The sequence below is a fragment of the Plectropomus leopardus genome, chromosome 20 (genome assembly GCF_008729295.1).
Source record: "Plectropomus leopardus isolate mb chromosome 20, YSFRI_Pleo_2.0, whole genome shotgun sequence".
Taxonomy (NCBI): domain Eukaryota; kingdom Metazoa; phylum Chordata; class Actinopteri; order Perciformes; family Serranidae; genus Plectropomus; species Plectropomus leopardus.
In genome coordinates this window covers 27744720-27758643 of record NC_056482.1, presented here as the reverse complement: position 1 = coordinate 27758643, position 13924 = coordinate 27744720, and the positions used below count along the sequence as shown (strand labels likewise).

At 38.1% G+C, this 13924-nt stretch overlaps 1 pseudogene; it reads left to right on the top strand.

The window, feature by feature from the left end:
- Positions 1-13924, top strand: part of LOC121959639 — a 61350-nt pseudogene that overhangs the window by 21376 nt on the left and 26050 nt on the right.

The following is a 13924-nucleotide window of genomic DNA, read 5'->3' as shown; positions in this document are numbered from 1 at the left end:
AATGAATTGAAAAAATCTGGCACAAAAACTGGCAAAAGCCAAAAAAAACCCACAAAAACCAAACTGACCATGATTGTCCATCACTATATGTGCTATGTGCATCTTTTCTGACACATATCCCCAAAATTGACAGTATATATGGATACTTATGTGCCTCCGGTAGAATTTAAAATAACTACGAACTAAATTTAGGCAAAGAGCACAAGGTTCAACTGAAGGTCAGAAGGCGTTCATTCAGACTTTTCTTCCGTTCACTTAACCTCTGAACGCCTGAACTATCAAACAGGTAAAAGATACAGAAAGAGCAGTGTGTGTGTGTGTGTGTGTGTGTGTGTGTGTGTGTGTGTGTGTGTGTGTGTGTGTGTAATGAGATGGAAAGTGGAATGCGTCCCTCCTGTTCAGGTGAATTTAGGGTGTTGTGGCTGCCACACATTCCTCCGACCAGCTCGACAGGTTCCACTTTAATGGGCCTTTATCTGTGCACCTGTGTGTGTGTGTGTGTGTGTGTGTGTGTGTGTGTGTGTGTGTGTGTGTGTGTGTGTGTGTGTGGTACAGCGGTCTATTCTGAATACTCATCAGAGGAATGTCCTCAGTTAATAATATAAGTCTGGGTGTGTTTCTCTCTTTGTGTGTGTTTGTCAGTTGTGTATTGTCTCGTGTTTTCACCTCTCCGTTGAAAAGGGTTGCAGATTTTAAAGGCTCGCTGGAAAATACTCTGACTTTAGGTACCTGCGCAGTGAGAAGAGCCTGAACTATCTGTTAAGCTTTGCTTCACTCATCACTTCCACTAAGTTGTCGGTTCAAGAACGCCTCGTAAAAACAGCAGTCCTGCAGGAAATCCCGCCAGCGTTCGTGTCACTAAGTCATCCGGTAATCAGTAGTCGAGTTGTGTCATCCTTTACACAAAGATGGCGCTACAGAGTCCCTTTTTTCACAGCTTTTGCCTTTTTTTTACATAATCAAACAACTACAGCGTCATGCTGCTCCAGTGTGTTATTTTAGACGACATACCAGCGTCACGATTTCAATCAGTCTATAATGTGACATGAAATATCCTGCTTTATAAAAAATAATAATGGCTTTAAAGGGTAATAAAAATCATTTTTCATCCCTGTTATCTTGCGGTTGATCTCATCCTCTGCTAGGACACTATGAAGCTCCCGGACACCATTGTTTTCCCAATTTGCGGACATTTATGGACGCTGTCCTTATTTATTTATTTATTAGTTAATGTTTATTTTAAAGGGACACAGTATATTAGTCGGCAGTAACAGACAATAAAGAAAGAAAGAAAGAAAAGCAGCTGCCAAGTGGACAAACAAAAAACTCGCACACATGTACAAATAAATTTCCAGTTAAGTGAGTGAACCTGTTTTTCTGATTTGTGTGTGCATAGAAAGATGATTCACTGGGTCAGATACTTAAAGAGACAGTAATTGACTTCTCTCTTTGTTGGAATAAAAAAAAAAACCTCAGGAGTATCTCTGCTTTTAGGCTGCTGTGACCTCTCAACTTTGACCTCTCCACTGTTTTTGATACCGTTTTTTACCTTTGAACTGCGGATTATTTCTCTTATTTATCACGCTCTGGAGGCCTCTGTGGTGAACACGGTTTGATAAATGACTTAATCGTGAGTGTGATGTCAGAGGACAGAAAAAAAGGCATGCAGACAGTCCTGTTTGTACCGGTCGGACCTGAACTCAGCAGGGTTGGTTTATTTTGGCAGCCGAGTGGCGATTCTGGAGGTGCGATGGTTATAAACTAGATTAGCCAATCTTATCCGGGCCAGAAAATCAGAGAGAAAGTTAGAAAATGAACAATATTCTGAGACCTCGTTGTTGTTAATCCCACCTGTCCTGTTTTTGCCGTGTTGCCCTCACCACCAGTTATCTGCCACCAGTTAAATACTGGTCAAATATGCATGTGGCTGCTAGAATTTAAATAATAAGCATTTTTGAGCAATTCTCTGCGGTATCGTTTGGTGCATTTTACATGCTTACGTTCTTTTTTTTAAATTTTTTTATTTTGGCGGTGTTCGTGCATATGGCATACATTTTGGCAAGACTGTGTGTTTTTGTTTAATCTTGAAATTTCCAGCTCAGCTTCAACAATAAGTCTAAAATACAGCATCCCACAGCCGTCAAAGCATAAACGCATACACTGTATTATTTCTGGGTCTCATTCTGGGGTTTTGAATTGGTATTTGACTTTTTTACTATTTTCCACCTGATTATGTCATTTTTTACCATATTTGGCATATGGAAAAAATACATGCTATTTCCATTAGGTGCAATGTCATAACCAGTGTTGCTGCTAATCATTGACATATCCCAGACTGATAATCCAAAAAAGTCTTTTTTTTTTTTTTCATTTAAGACATAGTGGCATCATGACAAAAACCTGGCATTTAAAGCAGTAAAATTCAGAAAATTAATTAATATTTGATATTCATGATTAGCACTGATAATGGTTAAAAAATGATCTCAGTGAAAGTAGAATTTATTTTTTTTTATGTATAATATTGATTTTGATAAGCACATTGTGCACAGAGCTGTATGGGAGTGTGTAATATTAAAGATATTGATATATATCATATTGAAGGTGCACAGATGCTCCAAGAGGTTAGATTCCTGCCTTTTTTGTGGCTGCAGCGATCACACTCAATAGTGAAACAATTTTAAAAACAGTTGTTCCCATTAGTTATTTAGACACAAAAAACGGTCCAGGTTAAAAAACACCGAAATAACCCTTTAAAATCTAATCAGTGTAAAAAAACAAAGATAAAAAAAAGGAAACGTGCAGGCTGAGGGAAAGTTTCTCATCATTTTCTTCCTCTCTCCTCAGAGAGTTTGATCAGGGATACATCGAGGAGTTTGGTGCTTCACGTCCCTCTCTCCCTGCTCTTCCTCCTCCTTCTCCTCCTCCTCTTTCATCGGTATCGCCGCCGCCACAACAACAACAAACGCCACCATCGTCCCGCCACAGCAGGTCATGTTCAGCAGGAGGAGTCCAACTACGCATCAAGAACAGGTAGGAGAGTCCCTCCATCCACTGACGTCCATCGAAATCATTTCTTGCACTTGTAATGAGGACATTACAGGACATTTGTAGGATTTTAGGACGTTTCTCAGACTTTAGGACATTTTTGCAATTTAAGACATTTCTCAGATGTTAGGACATTTCTCAGATGTTAGGACATTTCTCAAGAACTTTGGGATGTTTCTCAGATTTTAGGACATTTTCTTAAAGGATTTAAGGGCATTTCCAGGATTTCAGACGTTTCTCAGATGTCAGGAGATTTCACGAATTTTCTGACATTTTTTAGGACATTTAGGGGGTTTCTAGGATTTATTTTTTTGATTGATTTTTAACAGATAACACACACACAACCAAAAAAAAAAAATACCCACCAACCCCACAACCAACTTCTGACCAAAAATGGCTATATTAGGCTTCATTATATTTAGATACATTTCTTGGATGGTTGCATTTGTGTAGACAATATTTAATCTGGCCACCATAGCTCTTCAAAAGCGGTGTAAAGACAGGCGGTATACGTGATGTAGTTGTGCATGAGTTGTAGGTGCCGCCATATTGTCGCTGACTGGGACTTCCTGTCCGGCGGTTGATAACAGTTCCTTCCAGTGTTGATAAATTCTCTTTGTTTTTCTAACCGTTTGGGACGGTCAGACAGGAAGTGATGTCAAATAAGTGACAGATTTACTGCCGTCAGTTGAAGAGGTCAACACCCCCTGGTGTTAGGATGTCCTGTCTATGCTTCCTCTGTGTGTGTGTGTGTGTGTGTGTGTGTTTTACAGTCAGAGGATTGATAGCATCCTGCTGTGTGTTTGTGACTGAAGGTTCGAGCTCAGACCAACAGGGAAACAAACCCTGAAACAAACAGAGTCAGCTGAGGTTGCTATGGTAACCACCTCTTGTTTCTTCATTGGCTGTATAGCTGCCGCTCCGTCCAGCTGACTGTCGGCTTCGGGAAGTCTTTGACGTCACACTGATGTCCAATTATTGCATTTTTTCCGAAAGCTCACTCTGCATTAACCCTTTAATTTGATGTTTTCGGGGACCAGAACATAGGGAAACCAAGTTGGAAGGAAACAGCGACATGAAAATGACCAGAAAATTAGTTTTCAAAGAGGAGGAGGTTATTACAAAAAAATGGAGAAACAAAAATTTAGAAAACTATATTTTTATTTATAGTAATTTTATTGTGAATAGAATGAAATGTATATGTACTTTATGAGGTAATTTTCTTGTTTTGTTTTGTTTTTTACTTTTTTCTTTCTTTCTTTTCTCCTTATTTTTTGGTAACTTTCGCGTGACTTTTTTTTTTTTAATATTATATTTTTTTAATAATTTAGCAATATTTGTGGACGTGGGAATGGCACACTTTTTGGAGCGAAACAGCACCGAGAGCAGTGGACGTACTGAACTGAAACACTAGCAGCGCTCTCATTTTAGTGCAGAGCATCAGATTGGATACAAAAGCACTAACTGATTCATGCAGCAGGTGTAGAAAAGATAGATTACTGGCTAAAAAATATAGTTGAGTCAACAGTAGGAAAACAGCTTTAAGAAAGCAGCATGAAAAGTTCTCATTCATTAAAAAAATGATTTTTTCTACTCGTGTACGTTACTCACACAGACAAACAGTCTATAAATACTGACGCTCTGCTGCAGCCGCTTTCATCCTAATATGGAGGTTAAGTTCTGTGTGTGTGTGTGTGTGTGTGTGTGTGTGTGTGTGTGTGTGTGTGTGTGTGTAATGAACATCATCGCCTCAGGAGGGTGCTAATGTGACTACAGACATTGACTCTTGTTGATTTTTCTTGTGTCCTTTTTTATTTTTTTCCCAGTCCCTCTCTGTTATCCTTGGACTATTTATTCATTTTATTCTATTTTTAGTGTCATTACACATTTTACTTTTTTTTTTTTTTTTTAGTTCGCACTCACATGTCTTTGTATCTTTTATTGGTTTATTCCTCATCTTAATGATCACTTTATGAGTTCTTATTTTAATATTTAATCTATTTGATTTGCATTTATGGACAGTTGTTTAGTGTCTGCACTTTCTACCTCACACTTTGTGCCGCATTGTATAAATTATTATTATTATATATATTTATATATAGTTTTTTTTTTTGCTTTTTTTTTAACATAACATTAGTTTCAAAACTCATCATTACTTGAATTTTCTTTTTTTTTTTTTTTAAATTTGCCCATTTTTTTTTACTACTTTCAGCACACAAATAGACAGATCAAACAATGAAACAGTTCAGGAAACACACACTGGCCACACAAACTAAATGAATTAAATAAACTAAATAACATTAGATTGTACACATCATTATCCCTAGTACCCACCTTTACACCTGAATCTGTGTGTAAAATACTCCATTGGTGTGAAGTCAAAGATCAGTTTATGTCATCCTAGGATTTTACGATTATTTTTAATTAATATGTTTTTTCGAGCAGCGAATGTAAGGATACTGAATAACCTTCGATATGATCCCTTAACCCTCAAAGTCTGGGGTTCCTTGAACATTTTTGTAAACTATGACATTTGAAAACAATGTTCTTGGGAAGCTCTCAGCTCCGGTGCTTTTATTTTGAAAGGGCAGCGCAGCAGTTGAATTGGACTTGTTGCGGGTTTGCGTCTCCTGCTGAAGTGCTGCTGAGCAGCAACATGTTGTAACGACGGGCTCATTAAAAAGTCCTCTGCCGCTGGTCTCAGAGCGCCAGATAAACACGCAGAATGACTCTATTCTCCCACAATCCCCTGGGCTCAGGGTGGTTATCAGATACCACCGCGGGGAGAGGAGAGCGGAGGGCAACGCTGGTCTCTTATTGGTCCAGAAAACAGGAAGTGGGCCATCAGAGCCCCATGAGGCTGGGTGTTAATACGGAGAGGACAGACGGACGGATTTATAAACACTCACTCTCTTCTTTCCTTTGCTTTCATTTTCTGCTCTTTTATCCTTTTTTAATTTCCTCTCTTCTCTCCTTTTCTCCTCCTCTCTCCTCTCTCTTCTCCTCTTCTTCCCTCTTTCCTCCTCAGATGTTTCTTTAGTTGAATCACCACATTTTTCTAAAACGACATCATGTAATTGCACAAAACACACACATGCAATACAAACTCCCACCTCACTCACACACACACACACACACACACACACACACACACACACACACACAAAGTGTTGTCAGTGTTGTGTGGTGTTAATGCGTATATTAACCCTTTGAAACCTGTGCAAAGTTGTGTGATTTATTCAGGAAAATAAAGCAATGACCAACTTGGTAGGAAATGTCCCACAAATTTCAAGAAATTGGACAAAAGTGACAAGAAAACACCATAAATATGTGGACACATGAAGGGTATAAAAAGAAGTATACATTTTAAAAATAATTATTCTTTTTAAGCACTTTTTTTTTTTTTTGCTTTACTCAGGTAATTTTCTTGTACCTTTTTTTTTATAATTTCTTCCTAATTTTTGAGCTATGTCTTGTTAAATGGCTCACTGCCTTCTTTCCATGTTATTACATAGGCAAATAATAATAATAAATAATAATAATAAATAAAATAAACACAAAAATTGTCCTAAAACAACATAATTTTAAATATAAAATTATTATAAATATAGTTTTCTGGACATTTCTCTCTATTTTTTAAAAATCATTTATTAAATCCTCCCCTCTTTTTTTAGGACAAAGTTTCAGGTAATTGTTCTTGTTACCTTTTACTAATTTATTGCAATTTGAGTTTTTTTTTTTTTTTTTTTTGTCAGTTTGGTCATTTCCTTTTCCCCCATATTTTTGGGAAAAAACTGAAACACAGCTTGTGAATATTAATGCAGATCAGGGTTTTTAATTCCCACAGCCACTTTACCTGACATGATAGCCAATCCGGTTTACACATTTTTTGACGTGTACTTTTAAAACTAATAATTTTAATATGTTAATGCTGTTAAACAGACACATAAAAGCTGTTTACAGTTTCAAAAACTGTGTGTTTTAACAAATTCACAGTTAAAGGAGTCCGCAGTATCCTCGTCTGCCGATCTCTCTTTTTTTCCAATTTTGGTTTCCGAGTGGATCAAAGAGATTATTATTCTGGGCTGGAGGAACAGTTTCCCACGACAACAGATAAGGTCTCTGTTCAGAGACACACCCTACCCACACACACACACACACACACACACACACACACACACACACACACACACACACTGTGTAATTGTTAATAAACAGTTCTGATTGTAGATGCTTTAACGTATAAACACTCATATATCGGTGTATACTACTATATATATATAGTATGTGTGGACACTTAAATCCTGATTTCTCATCGTTTATCGTCCACTCGTGCTCTTGTCTATTTGTTTTGTCTTTTTATGTTATTTAATCCTTAATGATTTTTCTTTTATTTTTCTTTTCTTTTCTTCTGCTGTTCTCTGGCAATCGTGATTTGGTTTGTTTTGCTGAACATTTTTAAATTGAATCAACTTTAAGTCATAAAAACAGTTGTGATTGTGATGCGGTCGATATCGTAGACTGTATAAATCATATAGATCTTATAGGGGGCGTATCTCCAGCTGCCTTGGTGGAGTCGGACGTCAATAACTGGATTGTCCTCCGGCGCTTGCATACTGGGACGAGGACAGTGGTCCAGTTAAATGGCCTAATGGAGCTAAAACCGTAGCTCCACTAAACTGAGCACGTAAACGTACTGAGTGATACTCCAGCAGTCGATAATAGTGAGCTGATTGTTCACAGCAGAAGCACACGCTGCATCATGAGACGTCTTCGTCCCCGCGGCCTCAAAATCCATTTCTGCTGCAGCGAGCTCTTCACTGCTCTGCTTGTTTATGTGTCCTCCCTCTTCTTCCTCTCCTCCCCTCGCGCCCACCTTTCACACTTGTTATTGCTTCCTCTTTACCTCTCACCCCCTCCTCAACTTATTCTGTTTTACTTTAACGTTTTTGAGACAATATTGTGAAGCTCCGTCTCTTTCTCTCTTCCTAATTTCTCTCATCGTTTCCCCTCTTTCCTCCATCTCTCTATCACTCTTCATTCCTCTGTATCTTCTCCTTAACGACTCTTATCTCCCTCCATCCTCCCTCCCTTTCTTGCTACTCATTTTTCTCACTATCTCATACCCTTCCTCCCCCTTTTCTGTCCTCCCTCCTCTCTCTTTAGACTCTCTCTCAAAAACATCAGCAGCTACCATCCAGACCGAGCTGCACCGAGGATGTTTACTTCATGCTTTTATCATAATGACACTTAATTGTTTGGTTAACGAGCTCAGGGGACCAATGCGACTCGAACCGGAGCAGAACCAGAGCGAAGAGACACATCAGAGGAAGGTAGAGACGGGATCGGAGGTGGCGATACTTTTCGATGGAAAAGAGGAGTAGAAAATTTAGGTTGCATTTGTCTTTTTTAGCAGTTTTTTTTTAAGGAGCGACAGCAGCGATAGAGACGCTTTTGAGCGAGAAAGAAAGCGTTGTGTAGAGTTTGAGAAGAATCGGGCAGACGCAGGTGAGAAAAAGGAGGTTTTTAGGGTGAAAAAGTGCGAAAAGTTAAGAAAAGCCATGGCAAACGGAGACGGCTGAAGGTCCAAAAGGTGAAGTGAAGAACAGAAGAATTTCACAAGGACTTTCGTACTCAGGAGGGCATGTGAGGGATCAGCTAAGTTCAGATGAAATCAGGTTTTCTTGGAGCTTTCTAGAAGGAAACTAGACTGAAGGGCGTGGAGATGCAACTTTCCCGGACTTTCTAAGAGAAGAAGAAGCATTTAGAGAGGCAGAGTACAGCTGACCTGAACACACTCGAGTAGTAGAAACTAGACTGAAGTGGACTTTGGATCGAGGACATGGAGCTGCTGGAGGCGTTTTACCGCCGAAGGCTGCGGAAGAAGCAGAAGAAATCGGAGCTGGGTCGGTCGGACGGGGCGCTGTGTCGAGCGCCGTCGGAGGCCAGCGTCAACGGCCTGGCGACCGGCCTCATCTCCAAAGTCCTCAGATTCACCTCCAGGTAAAACAGGTCACGTGTTTAGTTCGTTTGGCAGAAACTTGGAAGACATTTAGAGGTCCGATTTTGGTCTGGACACGTCGAGAGATCAGTGGGGCAGGAGCCAGGTATTCGACTGTGTTGTTTTTTTTAGAAACGACAATTAAGAAATTCTAGATAAATATCAGTTTCCCAAACATGAATTAATTTGTAGCAGCACGCCACGATATCAACGTTAATCACCACTACAGATGATAACAGTTACTCAACAATCGATTAATCGGTTGTTAAGACTTTAATCGATCAGTCGACTGTGCAGTGCTGTCAGTACATGCAATATGTTGCTGTGAGCTTTGAGACAGAAATGCATTTGTTATTGTTTGAAATAATCAAAGTTTTTATGTTTTTTTTTTTTTTTTAAATCAGCAGTTAATTTTACCAATCATCGATTAAGTAAAGTGCTTACAATGTGCACCCCTAATCACCACATACTGATGCTCTTTTTTTAAAAATGTGAAGATGTTATTTAACTGTCGAGCTGCTTTCTTTCTTCACACAATCGCAGAATAAATGTTGGCGTGTCACAATTCTGCTAACCACGATAACACAAAAAAAACACTTGATTATGGATAAGAAAGTGCTTGTTTTAGCTTAAAATACCTGCTGGACACACAGCGATGTCTCAGCGATGTCTCAGCGATGTCTCAGTCGTACTGTCCGCTGAGGAAAAACGACGAGTCGCATTAAAATAATTGGTTTTGTTGCTTGTTGGTCTCAAACAGTTGTCTGTGGTTTGGAAGACGTCCAGCTGAGGTTGCAGAAAACGCCTTTTTTTTTTTGCTTTTTGGCTGCTGTCTGTCGCTGTTTCTCCCCTCAGCGCCAGGGACAGTTGGCGAGAGACCGCCGAAAAAAAACACAGCGACTGTGCTAAGTGTTAGCATGACATGGCTAACATTACCTAATGTTTAATTATGTGTTAGCTCTTGCTAACCCGGCAGACGTCGAACCGATTGCTCAAAGCGGGTCCTCAGATGCTGCGTCTAACCTGTGCAACAGAAAGACTGAATCTTATGAATCTCAAATCTTAAATTTGTTGGCGCTATTAATATATTGTTTCTGTGTTTCCATTTCACAGCATTTTTTAAGCATTTTCTGCGATTCGGAGCCTAGTATTTTTAGCATTTATGTATCCATATTAGAAAATGTCCCAAGCTTTTAGTATGCCATAAAAAGCACATAGATGAGTCTTCGTTTAACCAAACCATTGGGATTACAAACGTGCATAAAACAAGCCAAACTTTTGAGAAAAACAGAGACTGAAAGAAGATCTAGATCCCAAAAAAATGGTATTTGGGACAATTCAGATTTTCTCCAGAAATACACAAACGTGAATGTAGCTCTCATAAAGTTTCACAGATAAACAATAAACACAGTAAACAGTTTGAGGTGCTTCCTGTAACTCCATCAAAAACCATCACTGTTGATCAAACTGAAAGTGATAGTTTAAACTCACTTTAGACCCAAAAATTTTCATCATGACTCAGATTTTGAAATAGAAAAGTCAGCTTGTATCTGATCATCAGTTTTGAGAACATTTTCATTGATACTCACTAATTCAGTAATTAGAGCTGCGAATTGAATTTGTAAAATGCACAACTTTGATTTGACATGACATGAGCGACTTGACCAAAACCAAATCATGTTTTAATTTGCATTAATGTGATCAAGAATAACACTTTGAAACTCAAATCCCTGCAGCCGTCCTCAGGTCTGTCCCCTGAGAGCTAATAAGAGGGTGAATATCTGTTCACGTGTGTCAGCCGCGATAACGTGTTGAGGTATTCCAGTGGCGTCCTGAGCTTCACAGACACGCAGGCTTTCATGTCTCTGTCTCCCACTTACTCAGATACCATCTCTTCCTGTTTATCTGTGCAGATAAATGCAGAACATGTCAAATATGACGAGCCAGAGGGAAACTGTAACCGCCGCGCCGCTCAATGGCGTTTTTTATCACAAGTGGTTAGATAACACAAGTTTGAAAGTAGTGATGTCATGACGATTATCACTGAAAACAAACGCACGTTTTATCACTGATATAATATCACGGCGAAGAAAATGTCTGTGAGTTTTAACAAAGGATGAACAAAACACACGAAAAAGTCGGTCACGTCTCACCACTCTGCCGCTCTCACTTCTATTTTTGCTGCATTTTCTCACTTTTGTTTGTATTTACTTTTCTGTTTTCTTTTTTACAGTTCAACCCCAAAACATATTTTTTATCTTTCCTGTAACGAATAGTTTTGCTGTCGAGTGTGTTTGAGATATCAGCCGTAAAGATTGGCTTGTCGAACTCAAAGCGCCAAAAAATCAATACATTTGAAAAACTCAGCAACGTCTACTGAGCTCAGCTGAGGAGGACATCATTAACCCCTTAAAACCTGAGCAAATTAGCTTTATCCCGTTCAGAAACATAAGAAAACATAAAGGGTTGAGCAACTTAACAAGAAATGATCCAAAAATTAGCAAGAAATTAGTAAAAGGTTACAAGAAAATTATCTTAAAATGAGCAGGAAGAAAAAGAAATTTTAAAATAAATATAATTTTATTATTATTATGAAAATAAAAATAAAACAACATTAAAGTGCTCAATTGCATTCTAATAATTGTAACATAATTTTAAATATATAGTTATGATCATTGTAATTATATATTATATATTTTCCCTAGCTTTTAAAATTCAAAATCTACTTTTTTTTGCATTTTTTCTAAAGTTACTCAGTGCTTTTTTCCCATTTTTTCTTTTATTTGAGTTTTCATTTATTGTTAAATATGGTGATAATAAGTGAAGGCAAGTGCAGGGACATCTAAACAGACAACAGAGATAAAAATACATAATAATATGGGTGAAGGCAGAGCAGAACATTAAGAAAACAGACCAACAAAAACAAAAAAAGGGGATAAAACAAGTGCTCAGTCTGATGAATATGCATTTTATTGTTGAAGGAAATCAAACCTCTTTGCTCAAGATTTGGCTTTTGCAAAAGTTTGATCAAAACTTCCAACATCATATTAACTTTTTTTTTAAGTTCAGTGAAAATTCGGAATAAAAAATGATTGAATAAAAATATCTTGAATAAGTTCCTCCAATGCGTCAAAATCCTGTTTGCACACTAACTGTGTCTTCTTTCAGACGCAGTGAGCCGGCGTCTCGTCCTCACTCATGGCATTCGACGAAGCTCGGTGAAGGTCAGCAGCTGTCGGGTCAGCGAGGGATGGACACGATGAGCAGCGGCTGGCACCACAGCTACCACGCCAGGTCAGCGTCCAAGATTTGCTCGAGTATATTCATTATTTTCACAGACGCTGGTCTTGTTCGGCCCCTTATTTTTTTTTTCTTTCCATCAGTTGATTGTTTGCTGGTCAGCAACCAGCACGAATATACAAGATTCAGTGTGCAACCAAACATTTTCCTCCTTTTCTTTGTCATTTCTGCGTTTTTCTGTAATTATTTTTATTGGAGAGGGTATAGTAAGAGGTATTATGGCAGCACTGGGCACCCAAAGTAATGATTCACAGCGGGTCTGTTAACCTTTAAAATCCTGAGCAAATTGGCTTTATTTCTTTAAAAAAAAAACAACAACAACAAAAAAAACCCAATAAAAATTTTAAAAAACATGGGAAGAAGGCAATGAGCAATGAAAGTGACCAAAGAAAAGAAATTAACAATTTAAGAAATACGTCATAATTTTGTATATATTTTTACATTATTTATTTATTTGTTATTTATTTATTATTTTCTAGTAGTTTTCTTTTAACTTTTTTTTACTAATTTCCTGCTTTTTTTTGGGCCTTGTGTTGTTTTTTTATTTTATTTAAAAAAAAAAAAAAAAAAACTCAAACCAATGTGCTCAGGTTTCAAAGGGTTAATCACCCTCATCGTTTGTTACCTGACTTGTTCCGGGTAGACTCCGTGCACACCTGTATCTGCAGATAAGAAGACAATAACACAAGATAAGAAACACAAGGATTTTTGTTTTATTACTCAGGAAACTGCCAACTGGTCTCTGCGGTCCTCCACGACTGTCTGAAGACACGATCTGAGTCTGGGATTTTGGGTTCAGTGTGTGCCAACATCACTCAGTAACTCCGGAGGTCAAAGTTCGTGTTTTCAGAGAGGCATTTAATGTTCGATATCTTATCTCTGAATACCAGACACCAGTCTTCACTCCGGATCTCAGCTCTCCGAAATCACATGAATTTAACTCTGCAGCCTTTTTTTATCTTGTGGTTACAGTTTCCATGACGATCACTGTGTTTATAAAACGAGAATGGACATTTTCGGAAAGAGAAGATATTTATTAGAAAGATGGGACATATTTGGAAAGTGAGGAACATTTTTAGAAAATGAAGACATTTTAAGAAAGAGGGGGATATTATTTGAAAGTAGGACATTTTGGAAAGCTAGGGACGTGTATCTTTTAATGGGAAAATGAGGACATTTTTAGAGAATAAGGGACATTTTTGGAAAGTGAAGACATTTTTAGCAAATAGAGGTTTTGGAAAGTGAAGACTTTTTTTTAAAAGAGGACATTTTTTCAAAGTGAAGACAGAAAATTAGCATATGAGGGAGGCTGAGGACATTTTTTTAGAAAATTAAGGCGATTTGGAAAGTTGGGGCATCTTGGAAAATGCACATCCTTTTGGACAGTTAGGAACTTTTAAATTGATGACATTTTAGATAGTAAGGACGTTTTTGGAAAGCTCCTTAAAAGGGCATTTACTTGGTTTTAAAGTTAAGATTAGAAAACATTTCGGTTGTTTTTTAGGTGAAACACGATGTGCATGAAGGTTTTGTCGGATGAGTTTTTGTCTTGTTTTGGGATGCAGATCTGTTGTCTCA